Source organism: Dasypus novemcinctus, chromosome 25 (genome assembly GCF_030445035.2).
Source record: "Dasypus novemcinctus isolate mDasNov1 chromosome 25, mDasNov1.1.hap2, whole genome shotgun sequence".
Lineage (NCBI taxonomy): Eukaryota > Metazoa > Chordata > Mammalia > Cingulata > Dasypodidae > Dasypus > Dasypus novemcinctus.
Genome location: NC_080697.1, coordinates 33,616,637 through 33,643,557, shown reverse-complemented (window position 1 = coordinate 33,643,557; position 26,921 = coordinate 33,616,637). Strand labels below are relative to the sequence as shown.

Sequence of the window (26,921 nt, the reverse complement as noted above, 5' to 3'; positions counted from 1 at the left end):
TGCCCTGCAAGTAGAGTCGCCCCGCTGGAACAAAGTGTAGCTTGCCCAGGAGTGGCACCACGCACATGGAGGCTGACACAGCAAGATGATGCAACAACAAAAAAAGAGATGCAGTTTCCCAGTGCTGCCTGATAATGCAAGCAGACCCAGAACACACAGCAAATGGACAGAGAGAGCAGACAACGGGGTAGAAGGGGAGAAAAATAACTAAAATAAATCTTTAAAAAAAAAACAAAACCCTTAACTGCCCTTTGCCATGTCTTTTTATCCGTGAGTCCCTGCATACCAAAGGGTGGGAACTCAATGCCCTACTGGCACAAGAGGTTTACATAATTACTTAATCAAGTAAACCTCTGAATCCAATAATCTAATATGCCCAAAGATCAGTTTACAAACATAACCCAATATTTCTTTATGGAATTCATCAATAATATCAAACTGCTACACCAACCTATTAAAATATCCCCTATAAAATTTACAACAAGAAACCACAGAGTTCTAATAAAATTAATCTCCCTTTCCTTGTACCCATATTATGACTTGGAGTAATTAAAGACACAGTTTATAAAGTGCAGTGTTCTCTCTGTTTTTTTTTTTTATTATTATAATCAATTTTATTGAAACATATTTGTAAACCATACAATCCATCTAAAGTGTACAATCAATGGCATTTGGTATAATCACAGAGTTGTGCATTGATCATTTCAATCAATAGAGCATTTTCATTACTCAGAAGAAAAGAAAAAACAATAGCAAAAAACATACAAAAAACCCTACCCCTTAGTAGTGTCCTCTCAATCGCTCTATCTTCCTGCCATACATAATTGCTAATCTATTTTCAACTCTATAATTTATTTGTATTTACTTTTTTTTCCAAAGATTTGTTTTATTTATTTCTCTCCCCTTCCCCTCTCCCGTTGTCTGCTCCTTGTGTCCATTCACTGTGTATTCTTCTGTGCCCGCTTGCATTCTCGGCGGCTCTTGGAATCTGTGTCTCTTTTTGTTGTATCATCTTGTTGCATCAGTTCTCCATGTGTGTGGCGCCACTTCTGGATGGGCTGTGCTCTTCTTGCACAGGGCGCACTTCTTGCCATGGGACTCCCCTACATGGGGACACCCCTGCGTGGCATGGCACTCCTTGCATACAGCAGCACGCAGCATGAGCCAGCTCACCGCACAGGCCAGGAGGCCCTGGGTTTGAACCCTGGACCTCCTATATGGTAGGCAGATGCTCAATCAGTTGAGCCATGTCTGCTACCCTGTGTTTACATTTTGTATTGATGGATCAAACAATATGTAGTACTTTTTGTTTAGTGCTTAGACATACTTTTTTTTTTTAACCACTGATGGAAGGTTATTAATCTATTATTATAAACTACTGTCTATAATTTGCTTTGGTTATATTTTTGCCTAAATATCACCCAGATATTAGTATTTTGTAACCTTAATATACATTTTTTCCTATTTCAGAGAAAAACATTCTTATATATGCACTGTTAATCAGACTCCTTTTTCACAAGAGTTCACTACACTATACAGTTCCATGTTTCATTTTTTAGCTTTCCTTCTAGTGATATACACGACCTTAGACTTTCCCTTTCAACCACCTTGATACCAATATATTAGTGCTGCTAATTACAAACCCTATGATATGCTTTCACCATTTCTATTCATTTCCAAACCTTTGGATGAAGCTAAACTCATATTTGGAGAGAGATTTAAAGCCTTAAAGGTATTTGTTATAAAACACAATCCATTAAAAATAAATCATTTAAGTATTTAAATCAAGAAGGTAGATGGAGAAACAGTTGAGTTTGTTCTTAGGATTAAATCAGATAAATGTGCCTGGGCAGGATTTATTTAGGTGATGCTTACATGGTTTGTTGAGCTGCCTTTTGTCTGTTATTTTTCTTTTTGAAGTTGAAATACAATTATAAAAATTTTTTAAAAATAAAATAAAAAAAGGTGGGAAAATCCATGGAGTAAACAAAAGTAGTTAAAGAAATAAAATAATAAAGAGCCGGAAATAATGAAATAAAAATCCAATAAATATTCAAATGAATAAAATGGAGATGAACAACAAAACCAAAAAGTTGTTTTTCTCCCTTAGAATAATAAAATAGAAAATCATCTATAAAGAATAATTAGAAGGAAAAAAAGAGAGAAAATCTTAGCAAATTAGGAATAGATGGGCACTTCTTTAACCTGATGCAAGTTATCTAGTAAAAACTAACAGTAATATTTGCAGCAATTAATAATAATAATGGAAAATTTTTGCAACATTCCTATTAAAGTAAGAGGATTATGGAGCAGATGTAGCTCAAGTGGTTGAGCGCCTGGTTCCTATGTACCTCCTAAAAAGAAAACAAACAAATAAAACAACTCTCATTGAGGAGTGAGTGGATATAGAGGTTGAGCACCTGCTTCCCATATATGAGGTCCTGGGTTCAATCCCCAGTATCTCCTAAAAAAAAAAAAAAGAAAAAGTAAAAAATTAGACAATTGAGGCAGTTTGAGATTATTTATGTATTCCAAAAAGAGAGATTATGTTTGTAAATGGATCTGTTCCGCTGGGCCTGATCCCCTTTGATTGTATTAAATTCAGCCGAGATGTCCTTGATTAAATTACATTAAATTAAATTATATTATATTAGGGCTTTGATTTTACCACATCAGTAGGGAGTAACTCAGTTTAAGTTCTTGCCCCCTTGGGGGGCTATATAAATGGATCCTCACTCAAGAAGACACACAAAGAAGACACATGGAAAAGACAGACAGCTCCACAGACACGGCAGATGAGAGAACTTTGATCCTGCAGCCCTGGGAAGAGGGATGAGCCATTTGCCTGATTGTTTGCACCTGAAGAGAACAGAGCAGCTGAGCTGAGGAAGCCTATAAAGAAACAAACTCTATGCCAGCCTACAGCTGACAGAGAGGAAGGCTGAACCCTCACAGAGATCAGCAACCATCTTGCTTTAACACGTAACAACTGACTTTGGTGAGAAAAGCAACCTTGAGTTGGACCCTGTAGGGCCTTATAACTGTAATCTTTTACCCCAAATAAATACTCTTCATAAAAGCCAACAGAATTCTGGTACTTTGCATCAGCACCTCTTTGTCTGACTAATGCAAGGATTAAGACCCACTCTATAAAAAATAAAAATAGAAAAAAGAATAAAAATTTTAAAAAGACCCACTTTAGGTCATGCCCTACTGAAGTAATCTAACCAAAAGATCCCTTAACTAGGAAGTAGATGTGGCTCAAGTGATTGGGCTCCCACCTATCATATGGGAGGTCCTGGGTTCGGTTCCCAGTGCCTCCTGGAGAAGATGAGCAAGACAGTGGGCTGGAACAATAAAATGATGCAACAAGGAGGCACAAAGAAGAAAGAGAAGTGACTGTGGCTTAATCAGATGAGCTCCCATCTACCATATGGGAGGCCCTGGGTTTGCATCCTGAGGCCTCTTTGTGAAGGCAGGCTTGTCTGCATGCTGTGGAGTGCTGCCCAGCCTGCAAAGCACCCCAGAGTGCCGCCCAGCCCACAAGCACCACGGAGAGCCGACTCAGCAAGGTGATGCAACAAAGAAGGGAGACAAGCAAGAACATAGACGAGTGCGCAGCAAATGGACACAGAGAGCAGACAGCAAGCCTCAAGGCGGGAGGGGAAATAAAAGAAATAAATACAGACAGAAGAACGCACAGTGAATGGACAGAGAGAGCAGACAGCACGCAAAAAGCTGCTGTGGAGAGGGCGGGGATAAAATAAAATAAAACAGACAATGAGAGACACAAAAAGCAGGGAGCTGAGATGGTTCAAGCGATTGAGTGCCATCGCCCACATGGGAGGTCCCAGTTCAGTTCTCAGAGTCTCCTAAAGAGAAGACAAACAGACACAGAGAGCACACAGCAAATGGACACAGAGAGCAGACAATGAGCACAAGAAAGAATGAGGCAAACTAAATAAAAAATAGCTAAAGTAAAAAACACAAGAAACAAACAGAAATGAAAGATGGGAAGCAGATTTGACTCAACTGATAGAGTGTCTGCCTACCACATGGGAGGTCCAGGGTTCAAACCCAGGGCCTCCTGACATGTGTGATTAGCTGGCCTACGTACAGTGCTGATGTGCTCAAGGAGTGCTGTGCCATGTGGGGGTGTCCCCGCATAGGGGAGCCCCAAGCACAAGGAGTGCGTCCCACAGGGAGAGCCGCCCCGTGTGAAAAATGCACAGCCTGCTCAGGAGTGACTCCAAACACAACGGAGAGCTGACGCAGCGAGATGATGCAACAAAAAAGAGACACAGATTGCCAGTGCTGCTGATAAGAATGCAAGTGGACACAGAGAGCAGATAACATGGAGGAGGGTGGGGGGAGAGAAATAGATAAATAAACAAATCTTTAAAAAAAAGGAAAGAAACAAAAGACAAAAACAAAGAAAAAAGAAAACAACGAGGTGGGGGAAATAAATAAAAATAAAAATCTTAAAAAAAAAAGATTCCTTAAGAAGTAATCTAATAAAAAATTCCCAACTACAATAGGAATGGATTAGCTCTAATGACATGATTTTCTGGGGTCCATCCAGCATCAAACCATCATAAGCCTTATATTGAAAGATGATGCCATCTAGGACTTGATAGCTAAAGAGGAGAAATCACTGTCTGGCTTCAAAACCTCAAAGGACAGGCTCACTCTCGTTAGGGAATAATGCAGCTAGTGACTTTAAGTTGAAGTCAATGTTCATTTACCATTGAAAAAATCCTAGGACCCTTAGGATGATGCTGAATCTACTCTGTGTTGTATACATGGAACAATAAAGCCTGGATGATAGCACATCTGTTTACAACATGGTTTACGGAATATTTTAAGTCCACTATTGAGACATACTTTCAAAAAAAAAAAAGATTCCTTTCAAAGTATGTCTGTTCATTGACAATGCACCTGGTCACCCAAGAGCTCTGATGGAGATGTACAATGAGTTTAATGTTGTTTTCATGCCTTCTAACACAACCATTCTGCAGCCCATGGATCAAGGAGTCATTTTGACTTTCAAGTCTTATGTTTTAAGAAATACATTTTGTAAGGCTATAGGTGCCATAGACAGTGATTCCACTGAGGGAGCTGGGCAAAGTCAACTGAAAATCTTCTGGAAAGGATTCACCATCCTAGATGCCATTAAGAACATTTGTGATTTGAGGAGGTCAAATATCAACATGAACCAGAATTTGGGAGAAGCTAATTCCAACCCTCATGGATGACTTTGAGGGGTCCAAGATTTCAGTGGAGGAAGTAACTGCAGATGTGGTGGCAATGGTAAGGGAACTAGAATTAAAAGTGAATCCTGAAAGTTTGACTAATTGCTGCAATCTCAGGATAAAACTGGAATAGACAAGAAGCTGCTTCTTATGGATGAGCAAAGAGAGTGGGTTTTTGAGATGGAATCTACTCCTGGTGAATATGCTGTGAACATTGTTGAAATGACAACAAAGAATTGAAAATATTATATCAGCTTAGTTGATAAAGCAGTGCAGGATGTAAGAGGATAGACCCCAATTTTGAAAGAAGTTCTAGTGTGAGTAAAATGTTGTCAAACAGCATGGCATGCTACAGAGGAATCTTTCATGAAAGGAGTCAATCAATGCAACAAACTTCATTGATTTCTTATTTTAGGAAATTGCCACACTGATCCTAACTTCAGCAACCCTCACCCTGATCGGTCAGCAGTCATTACATGGAGGCAAGACATTCCACCAGCAAAAAAGATTATGGGCATTGGATTTGGCCCAACAGATAGGGTGTCTGCCTACCACATGGGAGGTCCAAGGTTCAAACCCAGGGCCTCCTGACCTGTGTGATGAGCTGGCCCATGAGCAGTGCTGATATGTGCCAGGAGTGCCCTGACACACAGGGGTGTCCCCCATGTAGGGGAGCCCCACGCACAAGGAGTGCACCCCATAAGGAGAGCCACCTAGCACGAAAAAAGTGCAGCCTGCCCAGGAATGGTGCCACACACACAGAGAGCTGACGCAGCAAGATGTTGCAACAAAATGAGACACAGATTCCAGGTGCCGCTGACACAAGCAGATACAGAAGAACACACAGCGAATGGACACAGAGAGCAGACAACTGGAGGGGGGGGGCGGGGAAGGGGAGAGAAACAAACAAATAAATAAATAAGATTATGACTTACTGAAGGCTCAAATGATGGTTAGCATTTTTTAACAATGAAGTTTTTAAAATTCAATTCAATGTATAATTTGTTAATATTTTTCTCAGAGGAGTTGTAGGTTTACAGGAATCACACATAAATTATATAAAATAGAGTCCCTGTATACCAGCCTATTATTAACACCTTGCCATTAGTGTGGGATATTTGTTATAATTAATGAAAGAACATTTTTATAATTGTACTATTAACTATAGTCCATCATTTACAGTAGGGCTCGCTGTGTTGTACAGTCATGTTTTTTTCTTTTTAATTTTCATTCTAGTAACAAATACATGACCTAAAATTTCCCCCTTTTTTATACACATATATAATTTGGTGCCATCAGTCATATTCACAGTGTTGTGCTGATCAACATCATCCATTACCAAAACTTTACAGTCAAACAAACATGCACAGATTTGCATGCCATCCTTGCACAGGGGCCATGTTAATCTTCTCTGTACCATTCCAATTTTAGTATATGTACTGCTGAAGCAAGCATGAGCAATAAAGTATTTTATTTTATTATTTTGTGTGGGGGGGCTCTTTGTTTTTTTCCTTTCTAATACAGTATTTTAATTAAGGTATGTACGTTGTTTTCTAGACATAATGTTATCACACACATAATAGACTACAATATAATATCAATATAACTTTTATATGCACTGAGAAACAACAAAAATAAACCATGTGACTTGCTTTATTGCAATATTTGCTTTACTACAGTGGGCTGGAACTAAACCTGCAATATCTCCAAGGTGTGCCTGTAGTATTGAAAGGATAGATGGATTATTCAGCAAGGATAATGGAACAACCAACTATCAAACTAAAGAAAATTACAGCTCTTTGCCACATCTACAGTGAGACTGAAGACCATTCTCAGCAACCAGACTGTCAACATTCCAGAAAATGTTGACATCAGCCTGAAGGGATGACAAGTTATTGTGAAGTGTCCCCGAGGAACCTGCAGGGGACTTCAGTCACATCAGTGGAGAACCCAGTCTACTTGGGAAGAAAAAGAAAGGGCTTCGGGTTGACAAGCAGTGGGGAAATACAAAAGAACTGGCTACAGTTGGCACTATCCGTAGTCAGGTACAGAACCGGATCAAGGGGGTTACACTGGGCTTCCTTTACAAGATGAGGTCTGCATGCGCTCATTTCCCCATCAACATTGTTTTTCAGAGGAATGGGTCTCTGGTTGAAATCCAGAATTTCTTGGGTGAAAAATACATTCGCAGGGCTTGGATGAGAGCAGGTGTTGCTTGTTCATTATCTCAAGCTCAGAAAGATGAGTCAATTCTTGAAGGAAACGATACTGAACTTGAATCAAATTCAGCTGCTTTGATTCAACAAGACACAACAGTTAAAAACAAGGATATAAGAAAATTTTTGGATGGTATCTATGTCTGAAAAAGGAACAGCTCAGCAGGCTGATGAATACAATCTAAGAGTTGTGATATTTTAAAATGCAAATAAATATCACTTATTTGTGAAATTTTAAAGATGCAATAAAATTCACCTTTAACTTGAAAAAAAAAAAGAAAATTAGAGCTTTGTCCTAACCTTATATAATACACTGACAGAAATTTCATATACAGCAGATCAATGATTCAAGTGTAAAAAATAAGCCATCAATATCCTTTAAAAAAAAAAAAGATGCATCTTCGTGTGGTGTTATAGTAGGACAGAAAGACCAGAAACCAGAAAAGGAAAAAGTTTAACCAATTTACCACTTAAAAATTGTAAACCATCTGAGTGGTAATAGACACCATAAGTTATATTAAAGATAAATGAAGAAGTCAGATTGGGAGAAAATATTTGCAAATCACACATTCAAGAAGGATTTAATATCTATGATATATAAGAAGATAGTGTAACTCAACAATAAAAAGACAAATAACCTGATTTTAAAATGGGCAAAAGATTTGAATAGACATTTGTCCAAAGAAGAAACACAAATGGACAAAACACACATGATAAAAAGTTCGACATCACTAGCAATTAGGGAAATACAAATCCAAACTACAATAAGATATCCTTTCACACTTATTAGAATGACCACTATTAAAAAAATAGAAAAGTACAAGTGTTGGAGAGGATGTAGAGAGTTAGGAACACTTATTCCCTGTTGGTGGAAATGTGGAATGATACAGCCACTGTGCATGACTGGCAGTTCCTAAGAAAGTTGAATACAGACTTGCCATGTGACCAGATAATATCCATACTAGGAATATACCCAGAAGAACTGAGAGCAGTGACATGAACAGACATCTGCCCTGCCATGTTCTTAGCAGCATTATTCACAATTGCCAAAAGATGGAAACAACCCAGGTTTTTTTGTTTCAACTGATAATCGGATAAACAAACTGTGATGTATACACATGATAGAATATTACTCAGTAGTAAGAAGAAATGAAGTCATGAGGCATATGGCAACATGGATAAACCTGGAGGACATTATGTTGAGTAAAGCAAGCCAGACACAAAAGAACAAATACTGTGTATTATGCTATTTTGTACTAAAAATATTGTGTAAACTCATGGAGTTAATAATTAAAATGTAGGTCACCCGAAAATAGAATGAGGGTAGAGAATGGAAAACTGAGGTTTAATCTATGCAGAATTGGTAAAAAGGTTGCTTTAAATCTTTGGAAATGAATAGAAATGTGAAAGCACATCATGGTGTTTGTAACTAGCAAGAGTTATTATATGGGTATGACTGGTTGAAAGGGAAAGTCTAAGGACATGTATATTACTAGAAAGAAAGCTAAAAATGTAGTGTGGAACTGTATAATATAGTGAAACCTCATGTGAAATACAAGTATCGGTAATATTGCATATACAAGACTTATTACAAAATAAAATACAAATAAACTAGAGAGATGGAACCAGAAAAGCAGCTATGTGTAGCAGGGGAAGCAAAGATATAAAGGTGATGCGGTTTTTTGTCTTTATTATTATTATTATTATCATTGGAATAAAGAAAATGCTCTAATAATGACTGAAGTGATGAATATACAACTATGTGATTATACCAGATACCACTGATTGTACATTTTGGAATGGATTTATGCTATGTTAATATGTATAAACAAGATTGATTGGTTAAAAAAAGAGATTTAAGAGGTATATCAAGCAATTTCAATGTGTGCATCATATGTGGATCATAGCTAATGCAAACTGTTATTTTTAGAAAGCTCATTTATGAGATAGTTGGGAAATTTGAACTATGGATAATTAATATCAAAGAATTATTTTTAATTTGTGAAGATATCAAAATGGTATTGTGTTTATGGTTTTTCCTAAGTTCTTATCATTTAGATATATAAACAGAACTGTTTACAGATAAATTATATGATGTTTTGGATTTGCTTCAAAGTAATGTTGAGGAGTAGGGGTATTGATAAAACAAGATTGGCTATGTGTTGATAACTATTAAAGCTAGACGATGGATAGATACATGAGGAGTTCATTATATGATTCCATCTACTTCTGTACGTATTTTGTACACATTTTCATATGCCCAGATGAATAGTTTTTTGTTTTTTTTTTAAAAGATGCATCTCTGTGTGACATTTTAGTAGGACATACCAACCAGAAATGAGAAAAGGAAAAAGTTTAACTAATTACCACTTAAAAATTGTAAACATCTGAATGGTAACAGACAACATAAACTATATTAAAGATAAATGAAGAGTTCAGATTGGAGAAAATATTTGCAAATCACACATCTGACAAAGGACTTATAGCCCACATATAATAAAGAATACTCTAAAGTCAACAGTAAGAAAACAAGTACAAATGTCTCCAATTAGCGTCAAATGTCGCATGGGGGGGCGGTGGTTTGAAGTTGTTTATTCCCCAGAGAAAAACATGTTCCTAAATTTAATCCATTCCTGTGGGTGTGAATACACTGTAAAAAGGACTTTTTCATGAGGCTACTTCAGTTAAGGTGTGTCCATCTTAAGAAGGATGGGTCTAATTCCTATTACTAGGAATTATTAATAGGATTTATAAATGGAATGAATTCAGACATGAGAGAGAAAGAGCCACAGGAAGCAAGAAGCTGAAATGGAGAAGGAAAAGACCAGAAGATGCCACCTTGTGCCTAGCCAAGTGACAAACTAAGAATCAAGGGTTGCCAGTTGCCAGCCCCAGAATGCCACAGCCTTTGGGAAAAGGCAGCACCTTGCTGATGCCTTGATTTGGACATTTTTCAGCCTCAAAATGATAAGCTAATATAGTCCCATAATTTAAGCCAACCAATCACATGGTTGCTTGAGCAGCCTGGGAAACTAAAAGAGGGCAGGGCAAAATCACTGAACTAGAAAAATGAGCAAAAGATTCAAACACTACTTTCCCAAAGAAGATGGATTGAAAATAAATATATAAAAAAAGATGTTCAATATCATTAACCATTAGGGAAGTGGAAATTGAAACAACAAGGAGATATCACCATGCACCACTGCGAATGGCTTAAATGAAAACCCTGGCAATACCAAGTGCTGGTGAGGATGTAGAACCCTAGAAAGAACTCTCATTCATTGCTGGTGGGAATGTAAAATACATAGCCACTTGCAAAATAAATTAACTTTACCAATTTCTTGGAAAAGTAAACATATACTTATCATAAGCAATCATGCTTCGTATATCACAAAAAAATGAAAAGTTGTGTTTATATAAGAATCTGTACATGACTATTCAGAGAGGCTTTCATTGTAATAACCAAGAACCAGAAACATCTTCAAAGGGTGAATGGTTGAAAACAAACAAACAAAAACCCTGTGGCACCTCCATATAATGCGACACTACTCATTAATTTTAAAAAGTAACAAACTATTAATTTATTCAACAGTTCCAGTCACTTTCAAGGAAGGAAAAAACCCAATCTTAAAGGGTCACCTACTGTATGAGTCCTTGTACATAATAGTTTCTAAGTGAGGATTATAGTGAAGGAGACCAGATCAGTGGTTGCCAGGAATTAGGGTTGGAAGGAACTATGTGGCTGCTAAAGAGCAGACAAGGGGGAAAAAAAAAAAAAAGAGTAGATGAGGGAGTTGCCTTGTGGTGACAAAATAGGTCTGTATCCTAATTTGGTGATGATTACTTGAATCTGCACATGTGATAACATTTCATAGCACGTCCAAAAACGAGTGCAGGTAGAAACTGGACTGGTGAGATCCAAATAAGTTTTACAGTTTACTTACTAGTATTGTAGCAATCTCAAATTCCTGGTTTGAGTGAAGAACTATAGTTGTGTAAGATACGATAGTTGGAGGAACCTGAGTAGAGGGTACACAGGAACTCTACTGTTTTTGCAATTTCTTGTGTCCTACACGATTTCAAAATAAAAAGTTATAATCAAAAGAAAAAAGATAAAAATCAAGAAAATATAACTGAAACATACAACAGAAAAAGAGGCAATATCCAAAATATTTAGAGCTCCTATAAATCAAGAAGAAAGAAAAGGATCAAAAATCCAATCAATAAGTGGACAAATTTTAGGAAGTTCAGGGAAGAAACGCAAACAGGCATTAGGTAAATGTCCACATTCAATTTCACTAATATATAATTTTGTGTTAAGACAAAGAAAACAGAAGATTTCATCTGTAAGGTGATAATACTAAAAAGATTGATGGCCAAGGCATAATTATCAACTGTTAGTGGAGTGCAAATCAGCCAAGAATTCTTAGAAGGCATTTTGATGGCACCTATCCAAATTTTAAATGTTTACACTGTTTGACCCAGTAATTCTACTTCTAGGACTCTATCCAATGGAAATATAGAAATCTATATGACAGCCTTGTATTTAATGATGAAATCTTGGAAATAAGCTAATGGTTCATGACAGATTGGTTACATAAATTATTAAAATGCAGTTCATATTTATCTAGTGCTTGCGACATTCCAGGAACTCTCACTTATTCTATGAAGTATATTCTAGGTACAGTATTTCTCCCCACTTTGCCACAATGGAAAATGAAATTCATAAGCAAGTGGACATTTGGTAATCACATTCAGCAGCCCGAGTCTAGAACCCACTTCTTCAGCCATTAGGACACACTTTTACTGTGGAAGGCTGTTCCAAGCATGCAGCAAAGTGGAAAGAGCAAGTTGCAAAGCAGTATGCATAATATGATCCCAGGAAGCTTGCATACATATAAAAAAAGGACCTGAACAGACTTATCTTTGGAACTTGATATCATGGGAAACATTGACTCTTTCTCTTCTTTATATGTTTTTATACTATTTGAATTTTTCACAATAAAAATGCATCATTTTTACCATTAAAAAGATGAAGACATTTAAAGGCAATGGACCAACAACTTTTTTTAAAAATGAGAAAGGAAAAAAAGCTGAACAGGTAGGATTGAGCAGCCTTCAGTATTTGCTTCTCCCCTTCCCACCAGCCAGAGGATGATGGTATGGGGAACCCCTTCTGTTGAGGCTCCTCCCTGGAGGGTGAAAGAGAAGCCTCTTTGGAGAAGTGGCATGGTAGGATGTGACTGTAGTTTTGTGATGCTAGAGGTCCCCCCACCCTCCTTGAAGACTCCTGGGCTGGCCCTTCCCTGGGAGTAGATTACCAACTGCGCCCCCCAGGGAGTATGAGGTCACAGGCCAAAGTAAAACTACTTCCAGAGAAGAAAACAACAAAAGGACTATAAATAGCAACAAAAACTGGATATTAGAAGGGACAGACCAATAATTTAAAATAAGCATAGCAAACATATTGAAATCTATGGAGTTTAGATTCCATTAGATATATTTACAAAAGTCAGTGTGGGAGAGACAGCAAGATGACGGTGGAGTAAGGATCTCCTAGAGCCAGCTCCTGCTACAGGGCAGTTTGTAAACACTCAGAGCTCTCTGGAGCTACCTCAAGTACCTGTTTGGGGGCTTCAGAAGGGCATCCTGCAACATCCTTGAAGGAATCGAAGAAGGAGGCTGCTGGTCTGCAGAGAATACTCGTAAGTAGAGGCTACACGCTCCAGAGGCTGGTGCCCATCCTCCACTGGAGGCACAGGCCGCCTTGGGAGCTGTTCTGTGGCTGGAATTGAAAGCTCCACTTCCCAAAAATGGGGGAGGAAGAGACGGTTGGGCACCAACTTCAGCTACTGATGAGTAAAATTCAGTGGACTAAAGTAAAATCCTGAAAACAACTGAAGTTTGAGCCTGTCCAAGTCAGAAAGAGGCTGGTAGCTGCTATTGTAACTCCGCGCCTGGCACAAGGAGAAGCAAGGCAGAATGAGAATCTCAGTGCTGGTGGGGACTGGCTTCTTTCCATCCAGGTCAGATTGCAGGTCTAGCCTACGACCCAATGCCACCTCCGACAGGGAGGAAGCTGCAGGGACCTGCGCCAGCCTCTCTGGGAAATTGCCGGCCAAGCCGTAGAGGCCAGTGATTGTCCTACTCTGGTGGTGCAAGCCGCCCCAGGAGCTGTTCTGTGACCAGAATTGGGAGCTCGTTTCTCAAAGACAGGGGAGGGGGTGACTACTGGCTGCTGATTTCAGCTACTGATTGGTAGACTTGGATGACTAAGGAATAACCCTAGGAACAGCTGGGGTGTGAATTCGTCCAAGTTGGAAAAATGCTGGCGGCTGCCATTTTGACTCCACCCCCAGCCTGAGGGGAAGCCGGCCTGACCAAATATCACAGTGACTGTAGGAACCGGTTTTTTCACCCAGATCAGCCTGCAGCCCTAGCATAGGCTTCAGTTCCACCTCTGACAGGGAGGAGGCTGGCTAGCTCAGCACCAGTCTATCCAGGTAACTGAGGGTACCTTTAGCTTGCACAAACTGAATAATTAAAAGTCTACTGGGGCAACTGTGGTCATCTTGGACCTGCACTGCATAGATTGCTACCCACACCTGCAGGTCCATCCATGCCCCAGGCAAGGGAGAAAGGGGCATGAAGCTTCATCAGTCTCTCTGGGCAACTACAGTCTAGGCCTGCACAACTTGGATTATTCCACACAACCGTGAATCTGTCCCTACCTCTGGGAAAGGAGAAAGTTGGGAGAAGCTTCATCCGTCCCTGGGGCAATGAGGGCAGCTTGAGCCTCCACAGTTTATAGCACCAACTACATCCTTGGCTCCTACTACAACCAGCAAGGAAGAAAGGGCAGGAAGCCCTAAACTAAAGAGAAAAACTGCACCCAGAATAAATACTCTAGTGATCCAGATGCCAAGACACCAACCAAAAATTATAATCCACACCAAGAAACAGGAAACTATGGCCCAGTTAAAAGAGCAAGATAAGCCTCCAGATGACATAAAGGAGTTGAGACAACTAATTACAGATGTTCAAACAAATCTCCTGAATAAATTCAATGAGATGGCTTAAGAGATTAAGGATATTAAGAAGACACTGGCTGAGCACAAAGAAGAATTTGAAAGGGTGCATAGAAAAATAGCAGATCTTATGGGAATGAAAGGTGCAATAAATGAAATTAAGAAAACATTGGAATCATATAATAGCAAATTTGAGGAGGCACAAGAAAGGATTGGTGAGCTTGAAAAAAATGGCCTCTGAAAGTGAACATACAAAAGAACAGATGACAAAAATAATGGAAAAAATTGAACAAGTTCTCAGGGAACTAAACGACAGTCAGAGATGTGCAAACATATGTGCCATGGGTGTCCCAGACACCCAAGAGAAGTGAAAGGGGCAGAAGGAATATTTAAAGAAATAATGTTAGAAAATTTCCCAACCCTACTGAAGGACATAAGTATCCATGTCCAAGAAGCACAACGTACTCCCATGTGAAAAAATCTGAATAGACCAACTCCAAGACACATACTAATCAGAATATCAAATGCCAAAGACAAAGAGAGAATTCTGAGAACAGCAAGAGAAAAGCAATGCATAACATATAAGGGATACCCAAAAAGATTAAGTGCTGATTGCTCACCAGAAACCATGGAGGCAAGAACAGTGGTCTGATATATGTAGGATACTATGAGAGAAAAACTTCCAGGCAAGAATTTTATATCCAGCAAGACTGTCTTTCAAAAAGGAAGGCAACATTAGAATATTCACAGATAAACAGCATCTGAGAGAATTTATAAGCAAGAGACCAGATTTTCAGGAAATACTAAAGGGTGTGCTAGAGCCTGAAAAGAAAAGACAGGAGACGGGAAACGGACTTTGGCCCAGTGGTTAGGGCGTCCGTCTACCATATGGGAGGTCCGCGGTTCAAACCCCGGACCTCCTTGACCTGTGTGGAGCTGGCCCATGCGCAGTGCTGATGCGCGCAAGGAGTGCCGTGCCACGCAAGGGTGTCCCCCGCGTGGGGGAGCCCCACGCGCAAGGAGTGCGCCCGTGAGGAGAGCCGCCCAGCGTGAAAAGAAAGAAGCAGCCTGCCCAGGAATGGCGCCGCCCACACTTCCCGTGCCGCTGACGACAACAGAAGCGGACAAAGAAATAAGACGCAGCAAATAGACACCAAGAACAGACAACCAGGGGAGGGGGGGAAATTAAATAAATAAATAAATCTTTAAAAAAGAAAAAAAAGAAAAGACAGGAGAGAGCAGCCTGGAAGAGAGTCTAGAAATAAAGATTATATCAATAAAAGTAACAAAAAGTGTCAAAAGAGTGGTGAAAATAAAATATGACTGATAAAACTCAAGTATTCAGGAATAAACTTAACCAATGATATTAAGCACTGGTATTCAGAAAACTGCAACCCAATGTTAAAAGAAATCAAAAAAGTTTTAAATAACTGGAAGAACAATCCATGCTCATGGACTGGAAGACTAAAATCATTAAGATGTCACTTCTACTCAAATTGATATATGGATTCAATGCAACCGTGATAAAAATCACCAGCATTTTTTAAAAAATTGAAAACACAATTAGCAAATTTATTTGGAAGGGTAAGGGGTCCTGAATAGCCAGAAACATCAAAAGGAAAAGCAAACCCTCATCTCCGGACTTTAAATCATACTACCAAGCTATAGTGGTAATAAGAGCATGGTACTGGCATAAAGACAGATACATAGACCAATGGAACCAAACTGATGGCTCAGAAACAGACCCTCACATATATGGTCAAGTGATTTTTGACTAGCCTCTCAAACCCACACGGCTCAGGCAGAATAGTCCCTTCAGCAAAATGGTGCTGAAAGAACTGGAAATCTACAGCCAAAAGAAGGAAAGAGGACCCCTATCTCACACCTTATCCAAAAATTAACTCAAAATGGATCAAAAATCTAAAAATAAAAGCAAGAACCATAAAATTGCTAGAAGAAATTATAGGAAAATATCTTCAAGACCTGGTATAGGGAAGCGGACTTGGCCCAATGAATAGGGCGTCCGCCTACCACATGGGAGGTCTGCAGTTCAAACCCCGGGCCTCCTTGACGTGTGGAGCTGGCCCATGCGCAGTGCTGATGTGCGCAAGGAATGCCATGCCACTCAGGGGTGTCCCCTGCATAGGGGAGCCCCATGTGCAAGGAGTGTGCCCCGTAAGGAGAACCACCCAGTGAGAAAGACAGTACAGCCTGCCCAAGAATGGTGCCGCACACATGGAGAGCTGACACAGCAAGATGACGCAACAAAAAGAGACACAGATTCCTGGGGCCGCTGATAAGGATAGAAGTGGTCACAGAAGAACACGCAGTGAATGAACACAGAGAGCAGACAACTGGGGGTGGGGGTGGGGTAAGAGGAGAGAAATAAATAAAAATAAATCTTAAAAAAAAAAAAAAAGACCTGGCAGTAGGGGATGGATTCTTAAATGGAGATAAAAGAAGGACTGAGATGGACTACTGATGTTTAATATATGTAGAAGTTTTAATTAGCTTTACTGTAAAAGTGTGGAAATGTATAGAGTGAATGGTAAAAATAGTGATAGCTAGTTTATAAATAGGGATGTGGCTGAAAATGATAGTCTAGGGATGTAAATGCCAATTGACAGAATGCTAGAGAATATCTAGGAACTTAATAGTACAGTAAAGCAAGAGGTGGATGAGAATTGTGGTTGATGCCACAGATGCAAGTATGTCCTTTGTGAGCTAGAACAAATGTATATCATTACTGCAGGGTGTTGGGAACACATGGGAAAAATACAACTAGAATGACCTATGGACTGTGGTTAGCAGTAATAATATTCTTGCATCTATGCCAAAGACGTACTGTGTTGATAATGGGGCAGTAGGGAATATGTGATCCAAATGTATACTATGGACATGGTAACAATCAAATGATATTATCTTATCTGTAACAAATATTCCACCACAGTGTGGTGTGTTAATAGAGGGGTGTTGCTTGGGAATTCTGCATATGTGCATGATAGTTTTAAAACACATCAAATGTAAGATAAGGGCTATAATTAGTAGTAAGATTTTGACAATATTCTTCCATAATTTGTAACACATTTCTCACAACAATACAAGGTGTTGGTGCAGGGTTAAGGTATGGGATCCCTGTATGATATTATGCATGTTTGCTTTGTAAGTTCACAACTTTTACTATACACGTAATTGCTTATGTACATTCATATATAAATGACATAAAGATAATAATAGGGAGAGTTGGGGGAAAATACTTTGGTTGGTAGTAATATTTTGACAATGCTCTTTAATCATTAGTTTAAAAGGTTTAACAACAATGTAAGGTTGGTGGTAGGGTGAGTTATGAGAGTCCTGTATGATGTTATGTTTGTTTTGTAAGTTCACAACTATTACTATACATATATTGCTTATGTATGTGTGTGGGTGATATATTTCAATAAATTAATTTTTTAAGAAAAGGTCAGTGTGTAGTTAGTGGTGACTTTAGAATGCTATTGTTTACAATATGATGGAAATTACATCCCCTGCAACTATTTAAACTTAAGATGAAAATGTCTTAATGTCCATTTGTATGTGTGCAAAGTGTCAGGCCCCATCATTCTAGGGGTTACCTGGGCAAAGAAGACCATTGCTTCAAAAGGCTCTGCAACAGGCAGGCTTACCCTGAAAATGGCTTCTCGGTGCTGCAGCTCTCTGCAACTCTCCAAACTAAAGGCACTACACTTATGGCTCTGCCAGGCTACAAAGCAAAAATTGTCTAAATTCCTTTGACTAGAAAGGAAGATCCAAGCTGAAAATGGATTTTCCCTCACTGGGAGAAATGTTAACACTGTCACCTCTTTAGGGGTAATACCATTAAATGGCATTTTCTGGAGTGGGGTGGGGGGTGGGGATGGTTCCTATTTAACCATTTCCTGCCCACTGCTGGGTTAGCGGCATATACACTAATTTCCACGTTTTAAACTTAAATGGGCTGGAGCAAAGCAGGAAGCTGCTACCTCTACTTGATGGATATGACTTGTTGGCTGATTGCTTGAATCAAGGTCTGAGTACAGTAAAATTCAAGAAGAATTTATTTGCTGTCAATATTAAAGTTTTTTGGGGGGGCTAACACTTTTTCTTTTTATTATTTTCTTCCTTTTTTATTATGTTTGTGTTTTGGGGGCTAACAATCCAAGAAGAAATAACTCTTTCTGGCAAATTACCCTTCTCATTAGAGATAATGAAAAGGGTAAGTTAGGTAATTTCAAAGGAGTCTTCTCAGCTCACTAACTAGAAGAAAATTGGGGCTTTTGACCCACTTCCTTCCACTTACCTCAGTGATTTTTTGGCCAAGGCTGGGTTTGAATTGCTAAAAGCTAATTGTAGCCAGGATGATTTAGGCGCGTCCTCCAGAAATGCTTCCAGGGTGCAGTGGGGATCCACAGGCCAGCTTCTTAACCTCCTTTGCTAAGATGTCTCAATTCATCCATGAGGTTCAACCAATATGTGCTCACCTGGGGCCACTCCCTCCCTCCCCACCCTCACCCCCAACCTGACCGTCTCCAGAAACCTAGAAGGGCAGCGTTCAAGCAGAAATGAGAGATGTCATGGAACTCTCAATGAGCCATTGATGTCGTAGAGAAAGCTATCGAAGTGCAAGGCCAGGCTCAGCACTGGGCGTTATGAGTCTTTGAGTCTCAGAAGACAGATGGCTAATCCCACTCATTAAGCCAGTTTCCAGTGTACAGCTGGAGAAGCATAGAGAGATTGAGAAGTGTTGAAATTTTTTTCTTTGTTTTATTATTGAAATAATGAAAACGCTCTAATAATGATTAAAGTGATGAATGCACAGCTATGTGATTATACCAAATACCATTGATTGTTCACTTTGGATGGATTGTATGCTTTATTAATACGTATCAATAAAATTGATTTGTTAAAAGAAAAAAAAAAGCTGGCTTCCAATCAGCCTCACATACACCAGTCAGTTGGATTGAAGTGAGTCTAATTAAGCCAGGAGGTCTTGGAGCTTTGTTGAGTTGAGACATTTGGGCCTGGCCTCCTCTTCCGGTCCTTTCCTTGGAGGAAGGCTTGGCTCCAGCTCCTGATGGCTGGGAGGAACAGTGGGGCACACTAGTTTGTGTGGACGTGCGACACTTCTGCTTTGCTCATCTGTCTTGAATACTGACTAGAGGTGGTGATGTGAAGGAGAAAGGAAATGGAGGGGATGGAAGGAGTTGGATCAACAGAGTTGTGATTAAATAGGGCCCTGGAAATGGACTGGAGTAGGAAACCAAGAAAAACACGTTTGAATGACTTGAGTTTTATATTTCATTAAACTAAGAGGAGGAGTTTCTCAGCTAGGCTAACTAGAAGGGAAAGATGTGAAATTCCAGAGGACAGGTGCTTTACATGTACCTTCACATTTAATCCTTAGAGTAGCCTAGTGAGATAGAAAGTCTTGGGACCCTTTTAACAGTAAAGAAATAGCCGGTCCAAGGTCATCAAATAAATAAGAAGTAAAACTGGAATTTATTCCTTCCCCAGCAGCTGCCAGCTCTGAAAGCAGCTAAACTTCTAGGAAGGAAATCATCATGTCTTTGTAGGACTGATGTATCTGGATCTGGATTCTAAAGCTATTATTTCATTTAAGTGTGTGGCTGGTGAGAGAAACCTACAGTTTTATCCCTCTCCAGAATCAGACTTTGTCCTTTCTCTTCTCCCACTCCCCAATCTATACCACCTACTAATAGTAGTATTTGTATCAGACAATCTATATCTATCAGTTTAGAAAAAACATTAAAGCTGGTTTCTGCCCCACACCAGCGACCTGGGCATGATACTAAGAAAGAACTTGATTATGGCTTCCCTACTGGAGAGAAGCTGGGGAAGGAAGGCTATTTGGGAGTCATGGAGTGATCAGCCATAATGAAGCTGAGCTTGGCCATTAGGAAATAAACTACTAACTACTAGCCTGGCCCTGGAAAAAAACCCGTGGTCTTACATTCTAATTTCCTTTCTTTTTTCAAGTCAGCCCAAGGAAAATCCTCTCCTTCAGGCCTAGACAGAAGGGGCAGAGACCATGACTTTGAGGGCAGGGGACTTGGCCTCCCAGGAGCAGGAACATCTCAGTCCTGGGAGCCTCTTTTCACAAAGCCAGCTTGCCACCATGCCTTCCTGGAGCATCCCATGGCTTATCTAGGCTCCAGGGAGACCGCAGTGCTGGTGGTGATGGGGTGGCGGTGGGGGGAAGTTTGCGAACAAGGAAAGAATCATCAAAAGGCCCAAGGGTGGGAACTAAAGTAGAATCAAGACGCTTCTCTTGTTAAGAAGAGGAAGGGCTCCAGTTAATAGTAATATTGGAGTATTTTTGTAGCATAGGCAGAGAAGGTACAATATCCATGCTAAAGGTGAAAAAAAAAAAAAAGGAATATGGGATTTAGTTTTATGAGATGTGAATATGATCAAGCAATTTTTTTTGTCCCATTTTCTTCATTAACAAGGAGAACTTGGTTTGCCATTTAACCAGTCCGTGCTCATTTATTCATCTTTTGCAATACAGGAGAAACAATTGAGTTTGTTTTTAGGATTAAATAAGAAAAATGAGCCTGGACAGGAATTTTAAAAGTAATGCTTCCATAATTTGTAAAGCTGCCTTTTGTCTGTTGTTTTATTTTTGAAGTTGAAATAAAGTTAGAGAGAAAGAACACATGCCACAGGGAAGAACCAGAAGCTGGAAGACAAATGAACCTGGAAGAAAAAGGAGAGGACATCCCCATGAGATGGGACAGCCACAAAAGCCCAGGACTGGCAGCCAGTCAGACACTACTGACCTAGGAGCAGGCAAGCCCCTCAGCCTCCAAAACTGAGACAATAAACTCCTGTTGTTTAGACCAAAAACACAAACAAAAAAAAGGGGTGGAGGGAGCATGGGTATTTGCTATGACATTTCTATGTCAAATTCTTATTGATCTGGAACACAATTCCCTGATTTCAGACCCAGTATTAATTACCTATTGCTATACTACCAAATTACTGCAAAGCTTAGCAGCTAAAATCAATAAGCATTTCTTGTCTGGCAAAGGAATTCAGGAGTAGCTGGTGTAGTAGTTTGATATCATTGATGAATTCCAAAAAGAAATATTGGATTATGTTTGTAAACTGGTCTTTTCCTCTGGGCATATTAGATTATATGGGATTCAGATTCAGTTTACTTGATTATTTAATCAAGTAAACCTCTTTATGCCAGTAGGGCATTGAGTCCTACTGTGAATCCCCCCCAAAGGGTGAGGACTCACAGATAAAAGACAAGGCAAAGGACAGAGTAGAGGGTTTTTGATGTTGGAGTTTGATGCTGAAGCCTTAGGCTGGAGTCCCAGGAAGTAAGCTCACAGGAAAGAGAAGCAAGACCCTGGAAGAGAGTAACCCAGGAAGCCTGAACCCTCACAGATGTCAGCCGCCATCTTGCTCCAACACATGAAAATAGACTTTGGTGAGGGAAGTAACTTATGCTTTTCGGTCTGGTATCTGTAAGCTCCTACCCTAAATAAATACCCTTTATAAAAACCAACCAATTTCTGGTATTTTTGCATCAGTACCCCTTTGGCTGACTAATACAGTTGGGTACTTCTGGCTCAGGCTTTCATAGGAGTCCAGGGCTGCTGTCACCTCAGGGTTTGTCTGGGGCTGGGCAATCTGCTCCCCAGTGACTCGTTCATGGGCTCTAACACTGAGGCTAACCGTTAGCTGGAGGCCTCAGTTCTCCATGTGGGCCTCCCCACAAAGCTGCTTGTGCACCCTCATGACATGGCAGCTGGCTTCCCCTAGAGCAAGTAATATAAGAGCTCAAAAAGGAAGCAAATGGAAGCTGGCATATATATATATATATATATACACACACACACACATATATATATTTTAAGATTTATTTCATCTATTTCTCCCCCCCCCCTTGTTGTTTGCACTCGCTAGTTGTGTGTTCATCTTCTTTTTAGGAGGCACCAGGAACAGAACCTGAAACCTTCCATGTGGTAGGTGAGCACCCAACTGCTTGAGCCATATCTGCTTCCCTATGCCATATCTTTTATGTTCTAGGCTTGGAAGTTACCTGCCTCATATACTATCACTTCCACAATATTCTATTAGTTCCCACAGACCAGCCCTGACTTAAACGTGGGGAGACTACACAAAGCTGTGTCACCTAGGAGGCCGTCATTGTCACTGGGGCTCTTTTGGAGGCTGCCTACCACAGGAACCAAATGGCTTAAAAGAGTGCAAGAGGGACACGGATTTGGCTCAACAGATAGAGCATCCGCCTACTACTTGGGAGGTCCAGGGTTCAAACCCAGGGCTTCCCGACCCATGTGGTGAAGCTGGCCCATGCACAGTGCTGATGCGCAAAAGGAATGCCATGCCATGCAGGGGTGTCCACCACCCATGCGCAAGGAGTACACCCCATAAGGAGAGCCTCCCAGTGCAAAAAAAGAGCAGCCTGCCCAGGAGTGGCACCGCAAACACGAAGAGCTGACACAGCAAGATGATGCAACAGAAAGAGACACAGATTCCCGGTGCTGCTGACAAGATTATAAATGGACACAGAAGAGCACACAGCAAATGGACACAGAGAGCAGACAACTGAGGGGGAGGGCAGGGAAGGGGAGAGAAATAAATAAAAAATAAATCTTAAAAAAAAAGAGTGCAAGAGAAGAATGTATGAATTGGCAAAACATTATCTCCATCATGCTATAGAGTTGCAAGTTTGAAAATAGGATTTGTCAGACCTGGATTCAAATCCTTGGTAGGACATCAATAGGAATTATTCCTGCCAAAAACTTTTAACCTAAACCTAATAAAGCTTTTGGACCTAGCATCTAGTTTCTGGTAAATATAGGAGTTAGGAAAACAAATTAAGTGCGCCTATAAAGAAATTACCATACAAATGTAGAATGTTATGAGAAAACTGGTCTAGATGCTTCAAAAAGTCAGTATCATGGGGAATAAAAAGTGGAGGAGCTTTTCTAACAAAAAGAAACCAAAAAATCCTAATAACCAAAAGTAATGCATGCACCTAATTGGATTCTGCTTCAAAAATAATAATAAAATTTCAAAAGATATTTGTGGAACAGTTGGGAAAATCTGAATATAGACTGGAAATTTTTTTTTAAAGATTTATTTATTTATTTATTTATTTATCCCCCTTCCCACCTACCCCCATCCCCACCCCCTGCCCTGGTTGTCTGTTCTCTGTGTCTATTTGCTGTGTCGTCATCTTTGCTTCTGTTGTTGTCAGCTGCACGGGACTGTGTTTCTTTTTTTTGTTGCAAGCCATCTTGTGTATCAGCTCTCCGTGTGTGCTGTGCCATTCTTGGCCAGGCTGCACTTTCTTTCGCATTGGGCGGTTCTCCTTATGGGGCGCACTCCTTGCATGTGAGGCTCCCCTATGCAGGGGACACCCCTGCGTGGCAGGGCACTCCTTGCGCACATCAGCACTGCGTGTGGGCCAGCTCCACATGGGTCAAGGAGGCCCGGGGTTTGAACCGCAGACCTCCCATGTGGTAGACAGATGCCCTAACCACTGGGCCAAGTACGCTTCCCAAGACTGGAAATTATGTGATAGATTGTTATTGTTAATTTCCTTAGGTAGAAATATTGCACTGTGGTTTACGTTAGAGAATGCTCTTATTTTTAGGAGATACATGCTGGAATATTTATGGGTGAACTGTCATATTTTGGGGCATTGAGGAGAATTCTATGATCGCGATATTGAAAGCCAGGACTGGAGACCTTCACGGGAAGTTTATTAAAGCCGGCCGGGCCAGTGGACTTGAGTCCAAAAGCCCAGTCCTGAGCCAGTCTTTTAGGTTCATTATACAGAGAGTATGCCAGGGGTGGGGTTAAGAAGCATTTGGCGTGAAAGGTTTTAAGTTTTGGTTTCTCCAGGCTTGGGGGCTTTCCGGAAACTAGGTAAACTTGAATACACACAGACCACATCACTATCTGTAACTCACTTTTCGAATGGTCCAAGGAAATAAAACAAAACCACCTCATACCCGTAGAGGGGCTAAAGCAAATATGGCAAAGTGGAAAACAATTGTTGAATCCTATGTTGTGGGGGATGATTGTAGAATTCCTTAGATTTTTCTGAATGTTGAAAACTTTCATTCTAAAAAGTTGCTGGAAAAAAACACCTAGCTGTGGAGTTGAACTAGTTGATTAGCTGTGTGGCCTTGAGCAGTCTCCTTGTTCTTTAGCACTCTGGCCAAAAACAGGCTAAAAATACTGACGTCCCACTGCTGTCGTCTGGATTAAAGGTGTAAAGTACCTGATCCCGACGCTCAGTAGAAGCGGGCATTCTCATGGTGAGGACAATCCCCAGCAGTTCTAGTACAGAGAAAGTGATGCGGAAATACCTGCTGGTGGGTTTTATATGAATGGCTGGTGGATAATTGGTGAGTCCCCCGGGCCTCAGCTTCCCTTCCTGGTAAATCGTGGACAGGGGATGGGGGTACAGCTCTGGGGACTCCGGACCTGCAGGCCCCGCAGCAGCTCCCTGCAGGGAAACTCCTGCGGCCCAAGCGCGGGGGCGGGGCTAGAGGTGGGCGGGGCGTGGAGCGGCGAGGATGCTCCGAGTGAAGTGGAGGCTTTCGGGAGAGCCTTCTCTCCAGGTCGGTGTCAAAACCCGTGCGGAAGTAAAGAGGCCAGGAGCCCCGGCCGATCCCGGTGATGAGCAGCAGCGTCCTGCTTTCCGTGGGTGGAGCTTGCCTTGAGCCGGACTGGACCGCCCGGGCATCTCTGGGCCCTAAAGAGGGAGCGCTGGGGGCCGGAGGCCAGCCGTGGCCGGGAGGGGTCAGCGGCGTGTCCAACCCGAGGGTCACGTAGCCCTCTGCGCTTGCTTCCTTCTTGGAAAGTGGACTCAATAGCAACCCGCCTTGGGGGTGGGGGTGAGGGGGTGGCAGCAAGCCAAAATGTTCCAAGAAGGGGAGGACGATGACTTTTTTTCCTGCCTCGTCTTTCCGAATGTTTTACAATGCATATGTGTTATTTTGGGGAGGGGGGGGGAGGGGGAGACGTACCTTCTGGCCACTTCACACAGTTCTAGTGAGGAAAACAAGCTAAGTGCCTGGTGCCAAAGGAACAGAGCAACCAAAAGTAGTAACCAAAATCACCTGAAATTTGAAGGTGAATTGGGGCATTAGATGACACCAAGGGATATTAAGATTGTTCTTAGATGTGGCGATGGCTTTATCAGCCATAAATGATCAATGAAAATGTCAACTTTTTGGAGACATGCTGAAGTATGTAGTGGTGAAATTGACTATGTCTGCATGTTGTTTTTCAAATGAATGATACTAAACTGAAATTTTAGTAGTTTGATGTCAGAGGTGCAATTGTCTGTAATCCTTCTCGGTAGCTGAGAATATTTGGAACATAAGCACGCAGTACTTTAAAAAATGGAAGAAATAGACCTACGTCGGATATTTCCTTACCCCAACCTCTTTAAAGTATTATAACTAAAAAAGGCTTTATAAAGTGTCAAATGTCTTTTTTAGTGACAGGCCTAAGTCTTTGCAGATGTTGGAGCTTTCCCAGGTTAATCATTTCTTTTCCTATATCTTAATGTTTCTTTCACAAAACTTATTTCTGGCATTTCGCCACTGGCAGGCCAAACGTCTCTGGTAAATCAGAAAAAATACACATAGAATATAAAGTGAAAACTCACTAAGGCTGCACCAAGGGCCCTAGTATCATTTGATTTAGAGTGAAGGTTTACCAAGTCCTGGCCATTTTACACGAATGGCCCAGAGGTTAGGGACGGTGCCACGTTCCACTTCACCACGGAGGACACTGGATCCCTCAGGAGCGTGACTTGTCCAAACCACACAGAGCCTGGCGCCCCGGAATCAGCAGCCAGAGTCTCCCACGCCAGCCTCCCCATCTTGGGTCTCCGGCCTGGCACCCCACCCCAGGCGCGCGGCTCCGCATGGCGGCACCCACCTCTGCGCACGGTCATCCGGCTCCACCCGTCGCGCGGGCTCGGAGGGAGTCCTCCCACTCCCCGGGCCAGGGCGCCAATCGCGGCGCCTCCCGCAATCCCAAACGGCTCACGGTGTGCCCGCGCGCGCCACAACCACCCGGACGCGCGGGAGCTGCAACCGTGCTTCCCGCAGGCCCCGCACTGGCCGTGCCGCGGCGCCCCCGACTCCGCCCGAGGCTGCCGACGGCGTCCCGGGGTGCCCTGCGGGTATCCGGGGTCCGGACGGCCGAGACCCCGGCGCGGCGCTTGAATCTCCCGCGTGCAGCGGGAACTGGGCGGGCAGGGTGCGGGCGCAGCCAATGAGCAGGCGGCGCGGGCCGGCCGGGAGCGGGCGGCGCTGGGACAGCTCCTGATTGGCTGGCGCGCGCCAACCCCCGTGGGCATTTAAAGGCGAGCGCGGGGGTCG

At 41.4% G+C, this 26,921-nt stretch overlaps 1 non-coding gene and 1 pseudogene across 1 annotated transcript; one reads left to right on the top strand and one right to left on the bottom strand.

The window, feature by feature from the left end:
- Positions 1-5,247: 5,247 nt before the first annotated feature.
- LOC105745998 (large ribosomal subunit protein uL6-like) lies at positions 5,248-7,670 on the top strand (annotated as a pseudogene).
- LOC111763861 (U6 spliceosomal RNA) lies at positions 6,601-6,703 on the bottom strand. The gene has a single exon (XR_002796609.1). It is a non-coding gene; the product is annotated as a U6 spliceosomal RNA (small nuclear RNA).
- Positions 7,671-26,921: the final 19,251 nt, after the last annotated feature.